General features: G+C 63.2%; 3 non-coding genes and 3 pseudogenes across 3 annotated transcripts; all 6 read left to right on the plus strand.

Moving 5' to 3' along the window:
- The first annotated feature begins 892 nt into the window (after positions 1-892).
- LOC125967879 (5S ribosomal RNA) lies at positions 893-1,010 on the plus strand. Its single transcript, XR_007480947.1, has one exon. It is a non-coding gene; the product is annotated as a 5S ribosomal RNA (ribosomal RNA).
- Positions 1,011-1,642: 632 nt separating this feature from the next.
- LOC125967896 (5S ribosomal RNA) lies at positions 1,643-1,761 on the plus strand (annotated as a pseudogene).
- Positions 1,762-9,068: 7,307 nt separating this feature from the next.
- LOC125967880 (5S ribosomal RNA) lies at positions 9,069-9,186 on the plus strand. Its single transcript, XR_007480948.1, has one exon. It is a non-coding gene; the product is annotated as a 5S ribosomal RNA (ribosomal RNA).
- A 632-nt stretch (positions 9,187-9,818) lies between these two features.
- On the plus strand, positions 9,819-9,937 carry LOC125967897 (5S ribosomal RNA; annotated as a pseudogene).
- A 14,076-nt stretch (positions 9,938-24,013) lies between these two features.
- On the plus strand, positions 24,014-24,131 carry LOC125967881 (5S ribosomal RNA). The gene has a single exon (XR_007480949.1). It is a non-coding gene; the product is annotated as a 5S ribosomal RNA (ribosomal RNA).
- A 631-nt stretch (positions 24,132-24,762) lies between these two features.
- Positions 24,763-24,881, plus strand: LOC125967899 (5S ribosomal RNA; annotated as a pseudogene).
- The last annotated feature ends 685 nt before the right edge of the window (positions 24,882-25,566 follow it).

The following is a 25,566-nucleotide window of genomic DNA, read 5'->3' on the forward strand; positions in this document are numbered from 1 at the left end:
CCACCTCCGCGGTGCTTATAAACAGCCGATCCGCTCGGCGGGGGCTATTTTCGGCCACTTGGCTCGTGCGCACGGCCTCCCGGATGTGCCGGGCGGGTGCGCGAGCTCGCCGGCCGCTGGAAGTCGAATGAGGCGCCCGACCACCTCCGCGGTGCTTATAAACAGCCGATCCGCTCGGCGGGGGCTATTTTCGGCCACTTGGCTCGTGCGCACGGCCTCCCGGATGTGCCGGGCGGGTGCGCGAGCTCGCCGGCCGCTGGAAGTCCAATGAGGCGCCGCGATCTCCTCCGCGGTGCTTATAAAGTGCCGATCCGCTCGGCTTGGAGCTATTTCCGGCCTCCCGTTGGTGCCGGGCGGCGTGCGCGAGCTCGCCGGCCGCGATCTCCTCCGCGGTGCTTATAAACAGCAGCATGCGCACGGCCTCCCAGAATTTGAACACATTTCGTCAATAAATTTCGCATATTGAATTTTGAAGTTTAATATAATGCAACAATTGAGCCCGACTTATACAAAGGATATATCATAAAATCGTAAATTTCCGTCGAATTTTAGGGGGTCGACTTATACACCGAGTCGACCTGTACACCGGCAAATACGGTAAATACGATTAAATAAAATGATACGACTGGCATAAAAACAAATATAAACCACATAAAAATAAAAGTCACCATTACGTTGAATTATTGGGAGCACCGAGCTTGTTTCTCAGAAACGAGCCGGTCCCATCCAGGCGTAATCGGAGACAATGAAACCCGAAGTGGTTAAGGTTTGTCTTTTAATGCAGGATGCTTGGTCTCCATGTGCCGAAGCAGTTTTGAAGGCTTCATTGGCTCGCTCGCTAGTTTCAGGGGCGATTGTGTCTATAAAATGCAAAATGTTGGGTCACCTCACGGCTTACGGCCATACTACCCTGAGAACGCCCGATCTCGTCCGATCTCAGAAGCTAAGCAGGGTCGGGCCTGGTTAGTACTTGGATGGGAGACCGCCTGGGAATACCAGGTGTTGAAGCTTTTTCTTTTTCTTATGTGCACTTCAATCGTTTAAGAAGCTATTTTTTACAACACCCATCACGAATGGCATCCGGAAACAGCAAGCCTAATTTAAACTCCGACATTGAAACTATAACACGAGTTTGAAAGCTATATTATGTGGTGACATCCACAGCATTGTAGTTAAATTTTTTACCGCTAGAGAGCAGACTATGTACAGTGAGCATGGCTCCCTGTGAACTCAAAGCAGCAGGCTTGACTTGTAAAAGAACCCAACACAACACTTCCATGAAGTGTTTTTAAACTTTTCAAGGCATTTATTTTGATTCAGCAAAATGCAGGTCGCAACGGCAAATTCGTGCTACCGCATAAAAAGCTGTCAATAATTTTTCATGATAGCCATGTTTCCAGAAAACACCAAAAGCCTTGGAAGAAAGCCTGTTTCGGCCCTGGTTGTAAAAAAAACAAAAAAAAAACAAAAGGGAAGGGTGACCGTCCGGGAATACCAGGTGCTGAAAGCCTTTTTTTTTTTTTTTTTTCCCACGTCAATTGTGAAAGGAAACTTTTACCACAGCCATCAAGTCCCGCCGCTGCTTGGCATGGTTTCAGGGGCGATTGTGTCTATAAAATGAAAAATTCTGAGCGGTCTCACGGCTTACGGCAATACTACCCTGAGAGCGCCCGCTCTCGTCCGATCTCGGAGGCTAAGCAGGGTCGGGCCTGGTTAGTACTTGGATGGGAGACCGCCTGGGAATACCAGTTACCGTAAGCTTTTTTTTTTTTTTTTTTTCTTATGTGCACTTCAATCGTTTAAGCCAAGAACTTTTTACAGCACCCATCACGAATGGCATTCGGAAACTGCAAGCCTAGTTTGAACTCCGACACTGAAACTACAACACGAGTTTAAAACCTACATTGTGTGGCGACAGCCATAGCATTGCAGTTCACGTTTTTACCGCTAGAGGACAGACTATGTACAGTGAATAAAGAGCATGGCTCCCTGTGAACTCAAAGCAGCAGTCTTTACTTGTAAAAAAACCCAGCACAACACATTGCGCTTCCATGTAGTGTTTTTACCTTTTTCATGACATTTATTTTGATACAGCCAAATGCAGGTTTTGTGCACTTCACTTTTCCGTTGGGCATTCGCGTAGAACCCTATTCCAGTTACGGCCAGATTCTTTTAGACTAGTGGTCCCCAACCTTTCTTGCGCCACGGACCGGCTACGCGTCAGAAATATTTTTGCGGACCTGCCTTTATATATATAAATAAACAATAAATCTATATAAATAAATACTACATTTATAATAAGTATATATACCGTATTTGCCGGTGTATTGGTCGACCTTTTTCGATCCAAAATCGACCGAAAAAAATCGACCTCGACTTATACACCGAGTCATAAAATTTAACTTCGTATTCATCGCTTCAAATGTGATGGTAACCAAGGCCGTTTCTCATGCATCTCATTGTGCGTTGCACTTAGAAAATGTGAACCGGGCGGCGTGCGCGAGTGCGCGGCCCGCTGGAAGTCGAATGAGGCGCCGCGACCACCTCCGCGGTGCTTATAAACAGCCGATCCGCTCGGCGGGGGCTATTTTCGGCCACTTGGCTCGTGCGCACGGCCTCCCGGATGTGCCGGGCGGGTGCGCGAGCTCGCCGGCCGCTGGAAGTCGAATGAGGCGCCGCGACCACCTCCGCGGTGCTTATAAACAGCCGATCCGCTCGGCGGGGGCTATTTTCGGCCACTTGGCTCGTGCGCACGGCTTCCCGGATGTGCCGGGCGGGTGCGCGGGCTCGCCGGCCGCTGGAAGTCGAATGAGGCGCCGCGACCACCTCCGCGGTGCTTATAAACAGCCGATCCGCTCGGCGGGGGCTATTTTCGGCCACTTGGCTCGTGCGCACGGCCTCCCGGATGTGCCGGGCGGGTGCGCGAGCTCGCCGGCCGCTGGAAGTCGAATGAGGCGCCGCGACCACCTCCGCGGTGCTTATAAACAGCCGATCCGCTCGGCGGGGGCTATTTTCGGCCACTTGGCTCGTGCGCACGGCCTCCCGGATGTGCCGGGCGGGTGCGCGAGCTCGCCGGCCGCTGGAAGTCGAATGAGGCGCCGCGACCACCTCCGCGGTGCTTATAAACAGCCGATCCGCTCGGCGGGGGCTATTTTCGGCCACTTGGCTCGTGCGCACGGCCTCCCGGATGTGCCGGGCGGGTGCGCGATCTCGCCGGCCGCTGGAAGTCGAATGAGGCGCCGCGACCACCTCCGCGGTGCTTATAAACAGCCGATCCGCTCGGCGGGGGCTATTTTCGGCCACTTGGCTCGTGCGCACGGCCTCCCGGATGTGCCGGGCGGGTGCGCGAGCTCGCCGGCCGCTGGAAGTCGAATGAGGCGCCGCGACCACCTCCGCGGTGCTTATAAACAGCCGATCCGCTCGGCGGGGGCTATTTTCGGCCACTTGGCTCGTGCGCACGGCCTCCCGGATGTGCCGGGCGGGTGCGCGAGCTCGCCGGCCGCTGGAAGTCGAATGAGGCGCCGCGACCACCTCCGCGGTGCTTATAAACAGCCGATCCGCTCGGCGGGGGCTATTTTCGGCCACTTGGCTCGTGCGCACGGCCTCCCGGATGTGCCGGGCGGGTGCGCGAGCTTGCCGGCCGCTGGAAGTCGAATGAGGCGCCGCGACCACCTCCGCGGTGCTTATAAACAGCCGATCCGCTCGGCGGGGGCTATTTTCGGCCACTTGGCTCGTGCGCACGGCCTCCCGGATGTGCCGGGCGGGTGCGCGAGCTCGCCGGCCGCTTGAAGTCGAATGAGGCGCCGCGACCACCTCCGCGGTGCTTACAAACAGCCGATCCGCTCGGCGGGGGCTATTTTCGGCCACTTGGCTCGTGCGCACGGCCTCCCGGATGTGCCGGGCGGGTGCGCGAGCTCGCCGGCCGCTGGAAGTCGAATGAGGCGCCGCGACCACCTCCGCGGTGCTTATAAACAGCCGATCCGCTCGGCGGGGGCTATTTTCGGCCACTTGGCTCGTGCGCACGGCCTCCCGGATGTGCCGGGCGGGTGCGCGAGCTCGCCGGCCGCTGGAAGTCGAATGAGGCGCCGCGACCACCTCCGCGGTGCTTATAAACAGCCGATCCGCTCGGCGGGGGCTATTTTCGGCCACTTGGCTCGTGCGCACGGCCTCCCGGATGTGCCGGGCGGGTGCGCGATCTCGCCGGCCGCTGGAAGTCGAATGAGGCGCCGCGACCACCTCCGCGGTGCTTATAAACAGCCGATCCGCTCGGCGGGGGCTATTTTCGGCCACTTGGCTCGTGCGCACGGCCTCCCGGATGTGCCGGGCGGGTGCGCGAGCTCGCCGGCCGCTGGAAGTCGAATGAGGCGCCGCGACCACCTCCGCGGTGCTTATAAACAGCCGATCCGCTCGGCGGGGGCTATTTTCGGCCACTTGGCTCGTGCGCACGGCCTCCCGGATGTGCCGGGCGGGTGCGCGAGCTCGCCGGCCGCTTGAAGTCGAATGAGGCGCCGCGACCACCTCCGCGGTGCTTACAAACAGCCGATCCGCTCGGCGGGGGCTATTTTCGGCCACTTGGCTCGTGCGCACGGCCTCCCGGATGTGCCGGGCGGGTGCGCGAGCTCGCCGCCCGCCGGAAGTCGAATGAGGCGCCGCGACCACCTCTGCGGTGCTTATAAACAGCCGATCCGCTCGGCGGGGGCTATTTTCGGCCACTTGGCTCGTGCGCACGGCCTCCCGGATGTGCCGGGCGGGTGCGCGAGCTCGCCGGCCGCTGGAAGTCGAATGAGGCGCCGCGACCACCTCCGCGGTGCTTATAAACAGCCGATCCGCTCGGCGGGGGCTATTTTCGGCCACTTGGCTCGTGCGCACGGCCTCCCGGATGTGCCGGGCGGGTGCGCGAGCTCGCCGGCCGCTTGAAGTCGAATGAGGCGCCGCGACCACCTCCGCGGTGCTTATAAACAGCCGATCCGCTCGGCGGGGGCTATTTTCGGCCACTTGGCTCGTGCGCACGGCCTCCCGGATGTGCCGGGCGAGTGCGCGAGCTCGCCGGCCGCTGGAAGTCGAATGAGGCGCCGCGGCCACCTCCGCGGTGCTTATAAACAGCCGATCCGCTCGGCGGGGGCTATTTTCGGCCACTTGGCTCGTGCGCACGGCCTCCCGGATGTGCCGGGCGGGTGCGCGGGCTCGCCGGCCGCTGGAAGTCGAATGAGGCGCCGCGACCACCTCCGCGGTGCTTACAAACAGCCGATCCGCTCGGCGGGGGCTATTTTCGTCCACTAGGCTCGTGCGCACGGCCTCCCGGATGTGCCGGGCGGGTGCGCGAGCTCGCCGGCCGCTGGAAGTCGAATGAGGCGCCGCGACCACCTCCGCGGTGCTTATAAACAGCCGATCCGCTCGGCGGGGGCTATTTTCGGCCACTTGGCTCGTGCGCACGGCCTCCCGGATGTGCCGGGCGGGTGCGCGAGCTCGCCGGCCGCTGGAAGTCGAATGAGGCGCCGCGACCACCTCCGCGGTGCTTATAAACAGCCGATCCGCTCGGCGGGGGCTATTTTCGGCCACTTGGCTCGTGCGCACGGCCTCCCGGATGTGCCGGGCGGGTGCGCGAGCTCGCCGGCCGCTGGAAGTCGAATGAGGCGCCGCGACCACCTCCGCGGTGCTTATAAACAGCCGATCCATCGGCGGGGGCTATTTTCGGCCACTTGGCTCGTGCGCACGGCCTCCCGGATGTGCCGGGCGGGTGCGCGAGCTCGCCGGCCGCTGGAAGTCGAATGAGGCGCCGCGACCACCTCCGCGGTGCTTATAAACAGCCGATCCGCTCGGCGGGGGCTATTTTCGGCCACTTGGCTCGTGCGCACGGCCTCCCGGATGTGCCGGGCGGGTGCACGATCTCGCCGGCCGCTGGAAGTCGAATGAGGCGCCGCGACCACCTCCGCGGTGCTTATAAACAGCCGATCCGCTCGGCGGGGGCTATTTTCGGCCACTTGGCTCGTGCGCACGGCCTCCCGGATGTGCCGGGCGGGTGCGCGAGCTCGCCGGCCGCTGGAAGTCGAATGAGGCGCCGCGACCACCTCCGCGGTGCTTATAAACAGCCGATCCGCTCGGCGGGGGCTATTTTCGGCCACTTGGCTCGTGCGCACGGCCTCCCGGATGTGCCGGGCGGGTGCGCGAGCTCGCCGGCCGCTTGAAGTCGAATGAGGCGCCGCGACCACCTCCGCGGTGCTTACAAACAGCCGATCCGCTCGGCGGGGGCTATTTTCGGCCACTTGGCTCGTGCGCACGGCCTCCCGGATGTGCCGGGCGGGTGCGCGAGCTCGCCGCCCGCCGGAAGTCGAATGAGGCGCCGCGACCACCTCTGCGGTGCTTATAAACAGCCGATCCGCTCGGCGGGGGCTATTTTCGGCCACTTGGCTCGTGCGCACGGCCTCCCGGATGTGCCGGGCGGGTGCGCGAGCTCGCCGGCCGCTGGAAGTCGAATGAGGCGCCGCGACCACCTCCGCGGTGCTTATAAACAGCCGATCCGCTCGGCGGGGGCTATTTTCGGCCACTTGGCTCGTGCGCACGGCCTCCCGGATGTGCCGGGCGGGTGCGCGAGCTCGCCGGCCGCTTGAAGTCGAATGAGGCGCCGCGACCACCTCCGCGGTGCTTATAAACAGCCGATCCGCTCGGCGGGGGCTATTTTCGGCCACTTGGCTCGTGCGCACGGCCTCCCGGATGTGCCGGGCGAGTGCGCGAGCTCGCCGGCCGCTGGAAGTCGAATGAGGCGCCGCGGCCACCTCCGCGGTGCTTATAAACAGCCGATCCGCTCGGCGGGGGCTATTTTCGGCCACTTGGCTCGTGCGCACGGCCTCCCGGATGTGCCGGGCGGGTGCGCGGGCTCGCCGGCCGCTGGAAGTCGAATGAGGCGCCGCGACCACCTCCGCGGTGCTTACAAACAGCCGATCCGCTCGGCGGGGGCTATTTTCGTCCACTAGGCTCGTGCGCACGGCCTCCCGGATGTGCCGGGCGGGTGCGCGAGCTCGCCGGCCGCTGGAAGTCGAATGAGGCGCCGCGACCACCTCCGCGGTGCTTATAAACAGCCGATCCGCTCGGCGGGGGCTATTTTCGGCCACTTGGCTCGTGCGCACGGCCTCCCGGATGTGCCGGGCGGGTGCGCGAGCTCGCCGGCCGCTGGAAGTCGAATGAGGCGCCGCGACCACCTCCGCGGTGCTTATAAACAGCCGATCCGCTCGGCGGGGGCTATTTTCGGCCACTTGGCTCGTGCGCACGGCCTCCCGGATGTGCCGGGCGGGTGCGCGATCTCGCCGGCCGCTGGAAGTCGAATGAGGCGCCGCGACCACCTCCGCGGTGCTTATAAACAGCCGATCCGCTCGGCGGGGGCTATTTTCGGCCACTTGGCTCGTGCGCACGGCCTCCCGGATGTGCCGGGCGGGTGCGCGAGCTCGCCGGCCGCTGGAAGTCGAATGAGGCGCCGCGACCACCTCCGCGGTGCTTATAAACAGCCGATCCGCTCGGCGGGGGCTATTTTCGGCCACTTGGCTCGTGCGCACGGCCTCCCGGATGTGCCGGGCGGGTGCGCGAGCTCGCCTGCCGCTTGAAGTCGAATGAGGCGCCGCGACCACCTCCGCGGTGCTTATAAACAGCCGATCCGCTCGGCGGGGGCTATTTTCGGCCACTTGGCTCGTGCGCACGGCCTCCCGGATGTGCCGGGCGGGTGCGAGCTCGCCGCCCGCCGGAAGTCGAATGAGGCGCCGCGACCACCTCTGCGGTGCTTATAAACAGCCGATCCGCTCGGCGGGGGCTATTTTCGGCCACTTGGCTCGTGCGCACGGCCTCCCGGATGTGCCGGGCGGGTGCGCGAGCTCGCCGGCCGCTGGAAGTCGAATGAGGCGCCCGACCACCTCCGCGGTGCTTATAAACAGCCGATCCGCTCGGCGGGGGCTATTTTCGGCCACTTGGCTCGTGCGCACGGCCTCCCGGATGTGCCGGGCGGGTGCGCGAGCTCGCCGGCCGCTGGAAGTCCAATGAGGCGCCGCGATCTCCTCCGCGGTGCTTATAAACAGCCGATCCGCTCGGCGGGGGCTATTTTCGGCCACTTGGCTCGTGCGCACGGCCTCCCGGATGTGCCGGGCGGGTGCGCGAGCTCGCCGGCCGCTGGAAGTCGAATGAGGCGCCGCGACCACCTCCGCGGTGCTTATAAACAGCCGATCCGCTCGGCGGGGGCTATTTTCGGCCACTTGGCTCGTGCGCACGGCCTCCCGGATGTGCCGGGCGGGTGCGCGAGCTCGCCGGCCGCTGGAAGTCGAATGAGGCGCCCGACCACCTCCGCGGTGCTTATAAACAGCCGATCCGCTCGGCGGGGGCTATTTTCGGCCACTTGGCTCGTGCGCACGGCCTCCCGGATGTGCCGGGCGGGTGCGCGAGCTCGCCGGCCGCTGGAAGTCCAATGAGGCGCCGCGATCTCCTCCGCGGTGCTTATAAAGTGCCGATCCGCTCGGCTTGGAGCTATTTCCGGCCTCCCGTTGGTGCCGGGCGGCGTGCGCGAGCTCGCCGGCCGCGATCTCCTCCGCGGTGCTTATAAACAGCAGCATGCGCACGGCCTCCCAGAATTTGAACACATTTCGTCAATAAATTTCGCATATTGAATTTTGAAGTTTAATATAATGCAACAATTGAGCCCGACTTATACAAAGGATATATCATAAAATCGTAAATTTCCGTCGAATTTTAGGGGGTCGACTTATACACCGAGTCGACCTGTACACCGGCAAATACGGTAAATACGATTAAATAAAATGATACGACTGGCATAAAAACAAATATAAACCACATAAAAATAAAAGTCACCATTACGTTGAATTATTGGGAGCACCGAGCTTGTTTCTCAGAAACGAGCCGGTCCCATCCAGGCGTAATCGGAGACAATGAAACCCGAAGTGGTTAAGGTTTGTCTTTTAATGCAGGATGCTTGGTCTCCATGTGCCGAAGCAGTTTTGAAGGCTTCATTGGCTCGCTCGCTAGTTTCAGGGGCGATTGTGTCTATAAAATGCAAAATGTTGGGTCACCTCACGGCTTACGGCCATACTACCCTGAGAACGCCCGATCTCGTCCGATCTCAGAAGCTAAGCAGGGTCGGGCCTGGTTAGTACTTGGATGGGAGACCGCCTGGGAATACCAGGTGTTGAAGCTTTTTCTTTTTCTTATGTGCACTTCAATCGTTTAAGAAGCTATTTTTTACAACACCCATCACGAATGGCATCCGGAAACAGCAAGCCTAATTTAAACTCCGACATTGAAACTATAACACGAGTTTGAAAGCTATATTATGTGGTGACATCCACAGCATTGTAGTTAAATTTTTTACCGCTAGAGAGCAGACTATGTACAGTGAGCATGGCTCCCTGTGAACTCAAAGCAGCAGGCTTGACTTGTAAAAGAACCCAACACAACACTTCCATGAAGTGTTTTTAAACTTTTCAAGGCATTTATTTTGATTCAGCAAAATGCAGGTCGCAACGGCAAATTCGTGCTACCGCATAAAAAGCTGTCAATAATTTTTCATGATAGCCATGTTTCCAGAAAACACCAAAAGCCTTGGAAGAAAGCCTGTTTCGGCCCTGGTTGTAAAAAAAACAAAAAAAAAACAAAAGGGAAGGGTGACCGTCCGGGAATACCAGGTGCTGAAAGCCTTTTTTTTTTTTTTTTTTCCCACGTCAATTGTGAAAGGAAACTTTTACCACAGCCATCAAGTCCCGCCGCTGCTTGGCATGGTTTCAGGGGCGATTGTGTCTATAAAATGAAAAATTCTGAGCGGTCTCACGGCTTACGGCAATACTACCCTGAGAGCGCCCGCTCTCGTCCGATCTCGGAGGCTAAGCAGGGTCGGGCCTGGTTAGTACTTGGATGGGAGACCGCCTGGGAATACCAGTTACCGTAAGCTTTTTTTTTTTTTTTTTTTTCTTATGTGCACTTCAATCGTTTAAGCCAAGAACTTTTTACAGCACCCATCACGAATGGCATTCGGAAACTGCAAGCCTAGTTTGAACTCCGACACTGAAACTACAACACGAGTTTAAAACCTACATTGTGTGGCGACAGCCATAGCATTGCAGTTCACGTTTTTACCGCTAGAGGACAGACTATGTACAGTGAATAAAGAGCATGGCTCCCTGTGAACTCAAAGCAGCAGTCTTTACTTGTAAAAAAACCCAGCACAACACATTGCGCTTCCATGTAGTGTTTTTACCTTTTTCATGACATTTATTTTGATACAGCCAAATGCAGGTTTTGTGCACTTCACTTTTCCGTTGGGCATTCGCGTAGAACCCTATTCCAGTTACGGCCAGATTCTTTTAGACTAGTGGTCCCCAACCTTTCTTGCGCCACGGACCGGCTACGCGTCAGAAATATTTTTGCGGACCTGCCTTTATATATATAAATAAACAATAAATCTATATAAATAAATACTACATTTATAATAAGTATATATACCGTATTTGCCGGTGTATTGGTCGACCTTTTTCGATCCAAAATCGACCGAAAAAAATCGACCTCGACTTATACACCGAGTCATAAAATTTAACTTCGTATTCATCGCTTCAAATGTGATGGTAACCAAGGCCGTTTCTCATGCATCTCATTGTGCGTTGCACTTAGAAAATGTGAACCGGGCGGCGTGCGCGAGTGCGCGGCCCGCTGGAAGTCGAATGAGGCGCCGCGACCACCTCCGCGGTGCTTATAAACAGCCGATCCGCTCGGCGGGGGCTATTTTCGGCCACTTGGCTCGTGCGCACGGCCTCCCGGATGTGCCGGGCGGGTGCGCGAGCTCGCCGGCCGCTGGAAGTCGAATGAGGCGCCGCGACCACCTCCGCGGTGCTTATAAACAGCCGATCCGCTCGGCGGGGGCTATTTTCGGCCACTTGGCTCGTGCGCACGGCTTCCCGGATGTGCCGGGCGGGTGCGCGGGCTCGCCGGCCGCTGGAAGTCGAATGAGGCGCCGCGACCACCTCCGCGGTGCTTATAAACAGCCGATCCGCTCGGCGGGGGCTATTTTCGGCCACTTGGCTCGTGCGCACGGCCTCCCGGATGTGCCGGGCGGGTGCGCGAGCTCGCCGGCCGCTGGAAGTCGAATGAGGCGCCGCGACCACCTCCGCGGTGCTTATAAACAGCCGATCCGCTCGGCGGGGGCTATTTTCGGCCACTTGGCTCGTGCGCACGGCCTCCCGGATGTGCCGGGCGGGTGCGCGAGCTCGCCGGCCGCTGGAAGTCGAATGAGGCGCCGCGACCACCTCCGCGGTGCTTATAAACAGCCGATCCGCTCGGCGGGGGCTATTTTCGGCCACTTGGCTCGTGCGCACGGCCTCCCGGATGTGCCGGGCGGGTGCGCGATCTCGCCGGCCGCTGGAAGTCGAATGAGGCGCCGCGACCACCTCCGCGGTGCTTATAAACAGCCGATCCGCTCGGCGGGGGCTATTTTCGGCCACTTGGCTCGTGCGCACGGCCTCCCGGATGTGCCGGGCGGGTGCGCGAGCTCGCCGGCCGCTGGAAGTCGAATGAGGCGCCGCGACCACCTCCGCGGTGCTTATAAACAGCCGATCCGCTCGGCGGGGGCTATTTTCGGCCACTTGGCTCGTGCGCACGGCCTCCCGGATGTGCCGGGCGGGTGCGCGAGCTCGCCGGCCGCTGGAAGTCGAATGAGGCGCCGCGACCACCTCCGCGGTGCTTATAAACAGCCGATCCGCTCGGCGGGGGCTATTTTCGGCCACTTGGCTCGTGCGCACGGCCTCCCGGATGTGCCGGGCGGGTGCGCGAGCTTGCCGGCCGCTGGAAGTCGAATGAGGCGCCGCGACCACCTCCGCGGTGCTTATAAACAGCCGATCCGCTCGGCGGGGGCTATTTTCGGCCACTTGGCTCGTGCGCACGGCCTCCCGGATGTGCCGGGCGGGTGCGCGAGCTCGCCGGCCGCTTGAAGTCGAATGAGGCGCCGCGACCACCTCCGCGGTGCTTACAAACAGCCGATCCGCTCGGCGGGGGCTATTTTCGGCCACTTGGCTCGTGCGCACGGCCTCCCGGATGTGCCGGGCGGGTGCGCGAGCTCGCCGGCCGCTGGAAGTCGAATGAGGCGCCGCGACCACCTCCGCGGTGCTTATAAACAGCCGATCCGCTCGGCGGGGGCTATTTTCGGCCACTTGGCTCGTGCGCACGGCCTCCCGGATGTGCCGGGCGGGTGCGCGAGCTCGCCGGCCGCTGGAAGTCGAATGAGGCGCCGCGACCACCTCCGCGGTGCTTATAAACAGCCGATCCGCTCGGCGGGGGCTATTTTCGGCCACTTGGCTCGTGCGCACGGCCTCCCGGATGTGCCGGGCGGGTGCGCGATCTCGCCGGCCGCTGGAAGTCGAATGAGGCGCCGCGACCACCTCCGCGGTGCTTATAAACAGCCGATCCGCTCGGCGGGGGCTATTTTCGGCCACTTGGCTCGTGCGCACGGCCTCCCGGATGTGCCGGGCGGGTGCGCGAGCTCGCCGGCCGCTGGAAGTCGAATGAGGCGCCGCGACCACCTCCGCGGTGCTTATAAACAGCCGATCCGCTCGGCGGGGGCTATTTTCGGCCACTTGGCTCGTGCGCACGGCCTCCCGGATGTGCCGGGCGGGTGCGCGAGCTCGCCGGCCGCTTGAAGTCGAATGAGGCGCCGCGACCACCTCCGCGGTGCTTACAAACAGCCGATCCGCTCGGCGGGGGCTATTTTCGGCCACTTGGCTCGTGCGCACGGCCTCCCGGATGTGCCGGGCGGGTGCGCGAGCTCGCCGCCCGCCGGAAGTCGAATGAGGCGCCGCGACCACCTCTGCGGTGCTTATAAACAGCCGATCCGCTCGGCGGGGGCTATTTTCGGCCACTTGGCTCGTGCGCACGGCCTCCCGGATGTGCCGGGCGGGTGCGCGAGCTCGCCGGCCGCTGGAAGTCGAATGAGGCGCCGCGACCACCTCCGCGGTGCTTATAAACAGCCGATCCGCTCGGCGGGGGCTATTTTCGGCCACTTGGCTCGTGCGCACGGCCTCCCGGATGTGCCGGGCGGGTGCGCGAGCTCGCCGGCCGCTTGAAGTCGAATGAGGCGCCGCGACCACCTCCGCGGTGCTTATAAACAGCCGATCCGCTCGGCGGGGGCTATTTTCGGCCACTTGGCTCGTGCGCACGGCCTCCCGGATGTGCCGGGCGAGTGCGCGAGCTCGCCGGCCGCTGGAAGTCGAATGAGGCGCCGCGGCCACCTCCGCGGTGCTTATAAACAGCCGATCCGCTCGGCGGGGGCTATTTTCGGCCACTTGGCTCGTGCGCACGGCCTCCCGGATGTGCCGGGCGGGTGCGCGGGCTCGCCGGCCGCTGGAAGTCGAATGAGGCGCCGCGACCACCTCCGCGGTGCTTACAAACAGCCGATCCGCTCGGCGGGGGCTATTTTCGTCCACTAGGCTCGTGCGCACGGCCTCCCGGATGTGCCGGGCGGGTGCGCGAGCTCGCCGGCCGCTGGAAGTCGAATGAGGCGCCGCGACCACCTCCGCGGTGCTTATAAACAGCCGATCCGCTCGGCGGGGGCTATTTTCGGCCACTTGGCTCGTGCGCACGGCCTCCCGGATGTGCCGGGCGGGTGCGCGAGCTCGCCGGCCGCTGGAAGTCGAATGAGGCGCCGCGACCACCTCCGCGGTGCTTATAAACAGCCGATCCGCTCGGCGGGGGCTATTTTCGGCCACTTGGCTCGTGCGCACGGCCTCCCGGATGTGCCGGGCGGGTGCGCGAGCTCGCCGGCCGCTGGAAGTCGAATGAGGCGCCGCGACCACCTCCGCGGTGCTTATAAACAGCCGATCCATCGGCGGGGGCTATTTTCGGCCACTTGGCTCGTGCGCACGGCCTCCCGGATGTGCCGGGCGGGTGCGCGAGCTCGCCGGCCGCTGGAAGTCGAATGAGGCGCCGCGACCACCTCCGCGGTGCTTATAAACAGCCGATCCGCTCGGCGGGGGCTATTTTCGGCCACTTGGCTCGTGCGCACGGCCTCCCGGATGTGCCGGGCGGGTGCACGATCTCGCCGGCCGCTGGAAGTCGAATGAGGCGCCGCGACCACCTCCGCGGTGCTTATAAACAGCCGATCCGCTCGGCGGGGGCTATTTTCGGCCACTTGGCTCGTGCGCACGGCCTCCCGGATGTGCCGGGCGGGTGCGCGAGCTCGCCGGCCGCTGGAAGTCGAATGAGGCGCCGCGACCACCTCCGCGGTGCTTATAAACAGCCGATCCGCTCGGCGGGGGCTATTTTCGGCCACTTGGCTCGTGCGCACGGCCTCCCGGATGTGCCGGGCGGGTGCGCGAGCTCGCCGGCCGCTTGAAGTCGAATGAGGCGCCGCGACCACCTCCGCGGTGCTTACAAACAGCCGATCCGCTCGGCGGGGGCTATTTTCGGCCACTTGGCTCGTGCGCACGGCCTCCCGGATGTGCCGGGCGGGTGCGCGAGCTCGCCGCCCGCCGGAAGTCGAATGAGGCGCCGCGACCACCTCTGCGGTGCTTATAAACAGCCGATCCGCTCGGCGGGGGCTATTTTCGGCCACTTGGCTCGTGCGCACGGCCTCCCGGATGTGCCGGGCGGGTGCGCGAGCTCGCCGGCCGCTGGAAGTCGAATGAGGCGCCGCGACCACCTCCGCGGTGCTTATAAACAGCCGATCCGCTCGGCGGGGGCTATTTTCGGCCACTTGGCTCGTGCGCACGGCCTCCCGGATGTGCCGGGCGGGTGCGCGAGCTCGCCGGCCGCTTGAAGTCGAATGAGGCGCCGCGACCACCTCCGCGGTGCTTATAAACAGCCGATCCGCTCGGCGGGGGCTATTTTCGGCCACTTGGCTCGTGCGCACGGCCTCCCGGATGTGCCGGGCGAGTGCGCGAGCTCGCCGGCCGCTGGAAGTCGAATGAGGCGCCGCGGCCACCTCCGCGGTGCTTATAAACAGCCGATCCGCTCGGCGGGGGCTATTTTCGGCCACTTGGCTCGTGCGCACGGCCTCCCGGATGTGCCGGGCGGGTGCGCGGGCTCGCCGGCCGCTGGAAGTCGAATGAGGCGCCGCGACCACCTCCGCGGTGCTTACAAACAGCCGATCCGCTCGGCGGGGGCTATTTTCGTCCACTAGGCTCGTGCGCACGGCCTCCCGGATGTGCCGGGCGGGTGCGCGAGCTCGCCGGCCGCTGGAAGTCGAATGAGGCGCCGCGACCACCTCCGCGGTGCTTATAAACAGCCGATCCGCTCGGCGGGGGCTATTTTCGGCCACTTGGCTCGTGCGCACGGCCTCCCGGATGTGCCGGGCGGGTGCGCGAGCTCGCCGGCCGCTGGAAGTCGAATGAGGCGCCGCGACCACCTCCGCGGTGCTTATAAACAGCCGATCCGCTCGGCGGGGGCTATTTTCGGCCACTTGGCTCGTGCGCACGGCCTCCCGGATGTGCCGGGCGGGTGCGCGATCTCGCCGGCCGCTGGAAGTCGAATGAGGCGCCGCGACCACCTCCGCGGTGCTTATAAACAGCCGATCCGCTCGGCGGGGGCTATTTTCGGCCACTTGGCTCGTGCGCACGGCCTCCCGGATGTGCCGGGCGGGTGCGCGAGCTCGCCGGCCGCTGGAAGTCGAATGAGGCGCCGCGACCACCTCCGCGGTGCTTATAAACAGCCGATCCGCTCGGCGGGGGCTATTTTCGGCCACTTGGCTCGTGCGCACGGCCTCCCGGATGTGCCGGGCGGGTGCGCGAGCTCGCCGGCCGCTTGAAGTCGAATGAGGCGCCGCGACCACCTCCGCGGTGCTTACAAACAGCCGATCCGTTCGGCGGGGGCTATTTTCGGCCACTTGGCTCGTGCGCACGGCCTCCCGGATGTGCCGGGCGGGTGCGCGAGCTCGCCGCCCGCCGGAAGTCGAATGAGGCGCCGCGACCACCTCTGCGGTGCTTATAAACAGCCGATCCGCTCGGCGGGGGCTATTTTCGGCCACTTGGCTCGTGCGCACGGCCTCCCGGATGTGCCGGGAGGGTGCGCGAGCTCGCCGGCCGCTGGAAGTCGAATGAGGCGCCGCGACCACCTCCGCGGTGCTTATAAACAGCCGATCCGCTCGGCGGGGGCTATTTTCGGCCACTTGGCTCGTGCGCACGGCCTCCCGGATGTGCCGGGCGGGTGCGCGAGCTCGCCGGCCGCTTGAAGTCGAATGAGGCGCCGCGACCACCTCCGCGGTGCTTATAAACAGCCGATCCGCTCGGCGGGGGCTATTTTCGGCCACTTGGCTCGTGCGCACGGCCTCCCGGATGTGCCGGGCGAGTGCGCGAGCTCGCCGGCCGCTGGAAGTCGAATGAGGCGCCGCGGCCACCTCCGCGGTGCTTATAAACAGCCGATCCGCTCGGCGGGGGCTATTTTCGGCCACTTGGCTCGTGCGCACGGCCTCCCGGATGTGCCGGGCGGGTGCGCGGGCTCGCCGGCCGCTGGAAGTCGAATGAGGCGCCGCGACCACCTCCGCGGTGCTTACAAACAGCCGATCCGCTCGGCGGGGGCTATTTTCGTCCACTAGGCTCGTGCGCACGGCCTCCCGGATGTGCCGGGCGGGTGCGCGAGCTCGCCGGCCGCTGGAAGTCGAATGAGGCGCCGCGACCACCTCCGCGGTGCTTATAAACAGCCGATCCGCTCGGCGGGGGCTATTTTCGGCCACTTGGCTCGTGCGCACGGCCTCCCGGATGTGCCGGGCGGGTGCGCGATCTCGCCGGCCGCTGGAAGTCGAATTAGGCGCCGCGACCACCTCCGCGGTGCTTATAAACAGCCGATCCGCTCGGCGGGGGCTATTTTCGGCCACTTGGCTCGTGCGCACGGCCTCCCGGATGTGCCGGGCGGGTGCGCGAGCTCGCCGGCCGCTGGAAGTCGAATGAGGCGCCGCGACCACCTCCGCGGTGCTTATAAACAGCCGATCCGCTCGGCGGGGGCTATTTTCGGCCACTTGGCTCGTGCGCACGGCCTCCCGGATGTGCCGGGCGGGTGCGCGAGCTCGCCGGCCGCTTGAAGTCGAATGAGGCGCCGCGACCACCTCCGCGGTGCTTATAAACAGCCGATCCGCTCGGCGGGGGCTATTTTCGGCCACTTGGCTCGTGCGCACGGCCTCCCGGATGTGCCGGGCGAGTGCGCGAGCTCGCCGGCCGCTGGAAGTCGAATGAGGCGCCGCGGCCACCTCCGCGGTGCTTATAAACAGCCGATCCGCTCGGCGGGGGCTATTTTCGGCCACTTGGCTCGTGCGCACGGCCTCCCGGATGTGCCGGGCGGGTGCGCGGGCTCGCCGGCCGCTGGAAGTCGAATGAGGCGCCGCGACCACCTCCGCGGTGCTTACAAACAGCCGATCCGCTCGGCGGGGGCTATTTTCGTCCACTAGGCTCGTGCGCACGGCCTCCCGGATGTGCCGGGCGGGTGCGCGAGCTCGCCGGCCGCTGGAAGTCGAATGAGGCGCCGCGACCACCTCCGCGGTGCTTATAAACAGCCGATCCGCTCGGCGGGGGCTATTTTCGGCCACTTGGCTCGTGCGCACGGCCTCCCGGATGTGCCGGGCGGGTGCGCGAGCTCGCGGGCCGCTGGAAGTCGAATGAGGCGCCGCGGCCACCTCCGCGGTGCTTATAAACAGCCGATCCGCTCGGCGGGGGCTATTTTCGGCCACTTGGCTCGTGCGCACGGCCTCCCGGATGTGCCGGGCGGGTGCGGGGGCTCGCCGGCCGCTGGAAGTCGAATGAGGCGCCGCGACCACCTCCGCGGTGCTTATAAACAGCCGATCCGCTCGGCGGGGGCTATTTTCGGCCACTTGGCTCGTGCGCACGGCCTCCCGGATGTGCCGGGCGGGTGCGCGAGCTCGCCGGCCGCTTGAAGTCGAATGAGGCGCCGCGACCACCTCCGCGGTGCTTATAAACAGCCGATCCGCTCGGCGGGGGCTATTTTCGGCCACTTGGCTCGTGCGCACGGCCTCCCGGATGTGCCGGGCGGGTGCGCGAGCTCGCCGCCCGCCGGAAGTCGAATGAGGCGCCGCGACCACCTCCGCGGTGCTTATAAACAGCCGATCCGCTCGGCGGGGGCTATTTTCGGCCACTTGGCTCGTGCGCACGGCCTCCCGGATGTGCCGGGCGGGTGCGTGAGCTCGCCGGCCGCTGGAAGTCGAATGAGGCGCCGCGACGACCTCCGCGGTGCTTATAAACAGCCGATCCGCTCGGCGGGGGCTATTTTCGGCCACTTGGCTCGTGCGCACGGCCTCCCGGATGTGCCGGGCGGGTGCGCGAGCTCGCCGGCCGCTGGAAGTCGAATGAGGCGCCGCGACCACCTCCGCGGTGCTTATAAACAGCCGATCCGCTCGGCGGGGGCTATTTTCGGCCACTTGGCTCGTGCGCACGGCCTCCCGGATGTGCCGGGCGGGTGCGCGAGCTCGCCGGCCGCTGGAAGTCGAATGAGGCGCCGCGACCACCTCCGCGGTGCTTATAAACAGCCGATCCGCTCGGCGGGGGCTATTTTCGGCCACTTGGCTCGTGCGCACGGCCTCCCGGATGTGCCGGGCGGGTGCGCGATCTCGCGGGCCGCTGGAAGTCGAATGAGGCGCCGCGGCCACCTCCGCGGTGCTTATAAACAGCCGATCCGCTCGGCGGGGGCTATTTTCGGCCACTTGGCTCGTGCGCACGGCCTCCCGGATGTACCGGGCGGGTGCGCGGGCTCGCCGGCCGCTGGAAGTCGAATGAGGCGCCGCGACCACCTCCGCGGTGCTTATAAACAGCCGATCCGCTCGGCGGGGGCTATTTTCGGCCACTTGGCTCGTGCGCACGGCCTCCCGGATGTGCCGGGCGGGTGCGCAAGCTTGCCGGCCGCTGGAAGTCGAATGAGGCGCCGCGACCACCTCCGCGGTGCTTATAAACAGCCGATCCGCTCGGCGGGGGCTATTTTCGGCCACTTGGCTCGTGCGCACGGCCTCCCGGATGTGCCGGGCGGGTGCGCGGGCTCGCCGGCCGCTGGAAGTCGAATGAGGCGCCGCGACCACCTCCGCGGTGCTTATAAACAGCCGATCCGCTCGGCGGGGGCTATTTTCGGCCACTTGGCTCGTGCGCACGGCCTCCCGGATGTGCCGGGCGGGTGCGCGAGCTCGCCGGCCGCTGGAAGTCGAATGAGGCGCCGCGACCACCTCCGCGGTGCTTATAAACAGCCGATCCGCTCGGCGGGGGCTATTTTCGGCCACTTGGCTCGTGCGCACGGCCTCCCGGATGTGCCGGGCGGGTGCGCGAGCTCGCCGGCCGCTGGAAGTCGAATGAGGCGCCGCGACCACCTCCGCGGTGCTTATAAACAGCCGATCCGCTCGGCGGGGGCTATTTTCGGCCACTTGGCTCGTGCGCACGGCCTCCCGGATGTGCCGGGCGGGTGCGCGAGCTCGCCGGCCGCTGGAAGTCGAATGAGGCGCCGCGACCACCTCCGCGGTGCTTATAAACAGCCGATCCGCTCGGCGGGGGCTATTTTCGGCCACTTGGCTCGTGCGCACGGCCTCCCGGATGTGCCGGGCGGGTGCGCGAGCTCGCCGGCCGCTGGAAGTCGAATGAGGCGCCGCGACCACCTCCGCGGTGCTTATAAACAGCCGATCCGCTCGGCGGGGGCTATTTTCGGCCACTTGGCTCGTGCGCACGGCCTCCCGGATGTGCCGGGCGGGTGCGCGAGCTCGCCGGCCGCTTGAAGTCGAATGAGGCGCCGCGACCACCTCCGCGGTGCTTATAAACAGCCGATCCGCTCGGCGGGGGCTATTTTCGGCCACTTGGCTCGTGCGCACGGCCTCCCGGATGTGCCGGGCGAGTGCGCGAGCTCGCCGGCCGCTGGAAGTCGAATGAGGCGCCGCGGCCACCTCCGCGGTGCTTATAAACAGCCGATCCGCTCGGCGGGGGCTATTTTCGGCCACTTGGCTCGTGCGCACGGCCTCCCGGATGTGCCGGGCGGGTGCGCGGGCTCGCCGGCCGCTGGAAGTCGAATGAGGCGCCGCGACCACCTCCGCGGTGCTTACAAACAGCCGATCCGCTCGGCGGGGGCTATTTTCGTCCACTAGGCTCGTGCGCACGGCCTCCCGGATGTGCCGGGCGGGTGCGCGAGCTCGCCGGCCGCTGGAAGTCGAATGAGGCGCCGCGACCACCTCCGCGGTGCTTATAAACAGCCGATCCGCTCGGCGGGGGCTATTTTCGGCCACTTGGCTCGTGCGCACGGCCTCCCGGATGTGCCGGGCGGGTGCGCGAGCTCGCGGGCCGCTGGAAGTCGAATGAGGCGCCGCGGCCACCTCCGCGGTGCTTATAAACAGCCGATCCGCTCGGCGGGGGCTATTTTCGGCCACTTGGCTCGTGCGCACGGCCTCCCGGATGTGCCGGGCGGGTGCGGGGGCTCGCCGGCCGCTGGAAGTCGAATGAGGAGCCGCGACCACCTCCGCGGTGCTTATAAACAGCCGATCCGCTCGGCGGGGGCTATTTTCGGCCACTTGGCTCGTGCGCACGGCCTCCCGGATGTGCCGGGCGGGTGCGCGAGCTCGCCGGCCGCTTGAAGTCGAATGAGGCGCCGCGACCACCTCCGCGGTGCTTATAAACAGCCGATCCGCTCGGCGGGGGCTATTTTCGGCCACTTGGCTCGTGCGCACGGCCTCCCGGATGTGCCGGGCGGGTGCGCGAGCTCGCCGCCCGCCGGAAGTCGAATGAGGCGCCGCGACCACCTCCGCGGTGCTTATAAACAGCCGATCCGCTCGGCGGGGGCTATTTTCGGCCACTTGGCTCGTGCGCACGGCCTCCCGGATGTGCCGGGCGGGTGCGTGAGCTCGCCGGCCGCTGGAAGTCGAATGAGGCGCCGCGACGACCTCCGCGGTGCTTATAAACAGCCGATCCGCTCGGCGGGGGCTATTTTCGGCCACTTGGCTCGTGCGCACGGCCTCCCGGATGTGCCGGGCGGGTGCGCGAGCTCGCCGGCCGCTGGAAGTCGAATGAGGCGCCGCGACCACCTCCGCGGTGCTTATAAACAGCCGATCCGCTCGGCGGGGGCTATTTTCGGCCACTTGGCTCGTGCGCACGGCCTCCCGGATGTGCCGGGCGGGTGCGCGAGCTCGCCGGCCGCTGGAAGTCGAATGAGGCGCCGCGACCACCTCCGCGGTGCTTATAAACAGCCGATCCGCTCGGCGGGGGCTATTTTCGGCCACTTGGCTCGTGCGCACGGCCTCCCGGATGTGCCGGGCGGGTGCGCGATCTCGCGGGCCGCTGGAAGTCGAATGAGGCGCCGCGGCCACCTCCGCGGTGCTTATAAACAGCCGATCCGCTCGGCGGGGGCTATTTTCGGCCACTTGGCTCGTGCGCACGGCCTCCCGGATGTACCGGGCGGGTGCGCGGGCTCGCCGGCCGCTGGAAGTCGAATGAGGCGCCGCGACCACCTCCGCGGTGCTTATAAAAAGCCGATCCGCTCGGCGGGGGCTATTTTCGGCCACTTGGCTCGTGCGCACGGCCTCCCGGATGTGCCGGGCGGGTGCGCAAGCTTGCCGGCCGCTGGAAGTCGAATGAGGCGCCGCGACCACCTCCGCGGTGCTTATAAACAGCCGATCCGCTCGGCGGGGGCTATTTTCGGCCACTTGGCTCGTGCGCACGGCCTCCCGGATGTGCCGGGCGGGTGCGCTGGCTCGCCGGCCGCTGGAAGTCGAATGAGGCGCCGCGACCACCTCCGCGGTGCTTATAAACTGCCGATCCGCTCGGCGGGGGCTATTTTCGGCCACTTGGCTCGTGCGCACGGCCTCCCGGATGTGCCGGGCGGGTGCGCGAGCTCGCCGGCCGCTGGAAGTCGAATGAGGCGCCGCGACCACCTCCGCGGTGCTTATAAACAGCCGATCCGCTCGGCGGGGGCTATTTTCGGCCACTTGGCTCGTGCGCACGGCCTCCCGGATGTGCCGGGCGGGTGCGCGAGCTCGCCGGCCGCTGGAAGTCGAATGAGGCGCCGCGACCACCTCCGCGGTGCTTATAAACAGCCGATCCGCTCGGCGGGGGCTATTTTCGGCCACTTGGCTCGTGCGCACGGCCTCCCGGATGTGCCGGGCGGGTGCGCGAGCTCGCCGGCCGCTGGAAGTCGAATGAGGCGCCGCGACCACCTCCGCGGTGCTTATAAACAGCCGATCCGCTCGGCGGGGGCTATTTTCGGCCACTTGGCTCGTGCGCACGGCCTCCCGGATGTGCCGGGCGGGTGCGCGATCTCGCCGGCCGCTGGAAGTCGAATGAGGCGCCGCGACCACCTCCGCGGTGCTTATAAACAGCCGATCCGCTCGGCGGGGGCTATTTTCGGCCACTTGGCTCGTGCGCACGGCCTCCCGGATGTGCCGGGCGGGTGCGCGAGCTCGCCGGCCGCTGGAAGTCGAATGAGGCGCCGCGACCACCTCCGCGGTGCTTATAAACAGCCGATCCGCTCGGCGGGGGCTATTTTCGGCCACTTGGCTCGTGCGCACGGCCTCCCGGATGTGCCGGGCGGGTGCGCGAGCTCGCCTGCCGCTTGAAGTCGAATGAGGCGCCGCGACCACCTCCGCGGTGCTTATAAACAGCCGATCCGCTCGGCGGGGGCTATTTTCGGCCACTTGGCTCGTGCGCACGGCCTCCCGGATGTGCCGGGCGGGTGCGAGCTCGCCGCCCGCCGGAAGTCGAATGAGGCGCCGCGACCACCTCTGCGGTGCTTATAAACAGCCGATCCGCTCGGCGGGGGCTATTTTCGGCCACTTGGCTCGTGCGCACGGCCTCCCGGATGTGCCGGGCGGGTGCGCGAGCTCGCCGGCCGCTGGAAGTCGAATGAGGCGCCCGACCACCTCCGCGGTGCTTATAAACAGCCGATCCGCTCGGCGGGGGCTATTTTCGGCCACTTGGCTCGTGCGCACGGCCTCCCGGATGTGCCGGGCGGGTGCGCGAGCTCGCCGGCCGCTGGAAGTCCAATGAGGCGCCGCGATCTCCTCCGCGGTGCTTATAAACAGCCGATCCGCTCGGCGGGGGCTATTTTCGGCCACTTGGCTCGTGCGCACGGCCTCCCGGATGTGCCGGGCGGGTGCGCGAGCTCGCCGGCCGCTGGAAGTCGAATGAGGCGCCGCGACCACCTCCGCGGTGCTTATAAACAGCCGATCCGCTCGGCGGGGGCTATTTTCGGCCACTTGGCTCGTGCGCACGGCCTCCCGGATGTGCCGGGCGGGTGCGCGAGCTCGCCGGCCGCTGGAAGTCGAATGAGGCGCCCGACCACCTCCGCGGTGCTTATAAACAGCCGATCCGCTCGGCGGGGGCTATTTTCGGCCACTTGGCTCGTGCGCACGGCCTCCCGGATGTGCCGGGCGGGTGCGCGAGCTCGCCGGCCGCTGGAAGTCCAATGAGGCGCCGCGATCTCCTCCGCGGTGCTTATAAAGTGCCGATCCGCTCGGCTTGGAGCTATTTCCGGCCTCCCGTTGGTGCCGGGCGGCGTGCGCGAGCTCGCCGGCCGCGATCTCCTCCGCGGTGCTTATAAACAGCAGCATGCGCACGGCCTCCCAGAATTTGAACACATTTCGTCAATAAATTTCGCATATTGAATTTTGAAGTTTAATATAATGCAACAATTGAGCCCGACTTATACAAAGGATATATCATAAAATCGTAAATTTCCGTCGAATTTTAGGGGGTCGACTTATACACCGAGTCGACCTGTACACCGGCAAATACGGTAAATACGATTAAATAAAATGATACGACTGGCATAAAAACAAATATAAACCACATAAAAATAAAAGTCACCATTACGTTGAATTATTGGGAGCACCGAGCTTGTTTCTCAGAAACGAGCCGGTCCCATCCAGGCGTAATCGGAGACAATGAAACCCGAAGTGGTTAAGGTTTGTCTTTTAATGCAGGATGCTTGGTCTCCATGTGCCGAAGCAGTTTTGAAGGCTTCATTGGCTCGCTCGCTAGTTTCAGGGGCGATTGTGTCTATAAAATGCAAAATGTTGGGTCACCTCACGGCTTACGGCCATACTACCCTGAGAACGCCCGATCTCGTCCGATCTCAGAAGCTAAGCAGGGTCGGGCCTGGTTAGTACTTGGATGGGAGACCGCCTGGGAATACCAGGTGTTGAAGCTTTTTCTTTTTCTTATGTGCACTTCAATCGTTTAAGAAGCTATTTTTTACAACACCCATCACGAATGGCATCCGGAAACAGCAAGCCTAATTTAAACTCCGACATTGAAACTATAACACGAGTTTGAAAGCTATATTATGTGGTGACATCCACAGCATTGTAGTTAAATTTTTTACCGCTAGAGAGCAGACTATGTACAGTGAGCATGGCTCCCTGTGAACTCAAAGCAGCAGGCTTGACTTGTAAAAGAACCCAACACAACACTTCCATGAAGTGTTTTTAAACTTTTCAAGGCATTTATTTTGATTCAGCAAAATGCAGGTCGCAACGGCAAATTCGTGCTACCGCATAAAAAGCTGTCAATAATTTTTCATGATAGCCATGTTTCCAGAAAACACCAAAAGCCTTGGAAGAAAGCCTGTTTCGGCCCTGGTTGTAAAAAAAACAAAAAAAAAACAAAAGGGAAGGGTGACCGTCCGGGAATACCAGGTGCTGAAAGCCTTTTTTTTTTTTTTTTTCCCACGTCAATTGTGAAAGGAAACTTTTACCACAGCCATCAAGTCCCGCCGCTGCTTGGCATGGTTTCAGGGGCGATTGTGTCTATAAAATGAAAAATTCTGAGCGGTCTCACGGCTTACGGCAATACTACCCTGAGAGCGCCCGCTCTCGTCCGATCTCGGAGGCTAAGCAGGGTCGGGCCTGGTTAGTACTTGGATGGGAGACCGCCTGGGAATACCAGTTACCGTAAGCTTTTTTTTTTTTTTTTTTTCTTATGTGCACTTCAATCGTTTAAGCCAAGAACTTTTTACAGCACCCATCACGAATGGCATTCGGAAACTGCAAGCCTAGTTTGAACTCCGACACTGAAACTACAACACGAGTTTAAAACCTACATTGTGTGGCGACAGCCATAGCATTGCAGTTCACGTTTTTACCGCTAGAGGACAGACTATGTACAGTGAATAAAGAGCATGGCTCCCTGTGAACTCAAAGCAGCAGTCTTTACTTGTAAAAAAACCCAGCACAACACATTGCGCTTCCATGTAGTGTTTTTACCTTTTTCATGACATTTATTTTGATACAGCCAAATGCAGGTTTTGTGCACTTCACTTTTCCGTTGGGCATTCGCGTAGAACCCTATTCCAGTTACGGCCAGATTCTTTTAGACTAGTGGTCCCCAACCTTTCTTGCGCCACGGACCGGCTACGCGTCAGAAATATTTTTGCGGACCTGCCTTTATATATATAAATAAACAATAAATCTATATAAATAAATACTACATTTATAATAAGTATATATACCGTATTTGCCGGTGTATTGGTCGACCTTTTTCGATCCAAAATCGACCGAAAAAAATCGACCTCGACTTATACACCGAGTCATAAAATTTAACTTCGTATTCATCGCTTCAAATGTGATGGTAACCAAGGCCGTTT

This window comes from Syngnathus scovelli, chromosome 4, assembly GCF_024217435.2.
Source record: "Syngnathus scovelli strain Florida chromosome 4, RoL_Ssco_1.2, whole genome shotgun sequence".
NCBI lineage: Eukaryota > Metazoa > Chordata > Actinopteri > Syngnathiformes > Syngnathidae > Syngnathus > Syngnathus scovelli.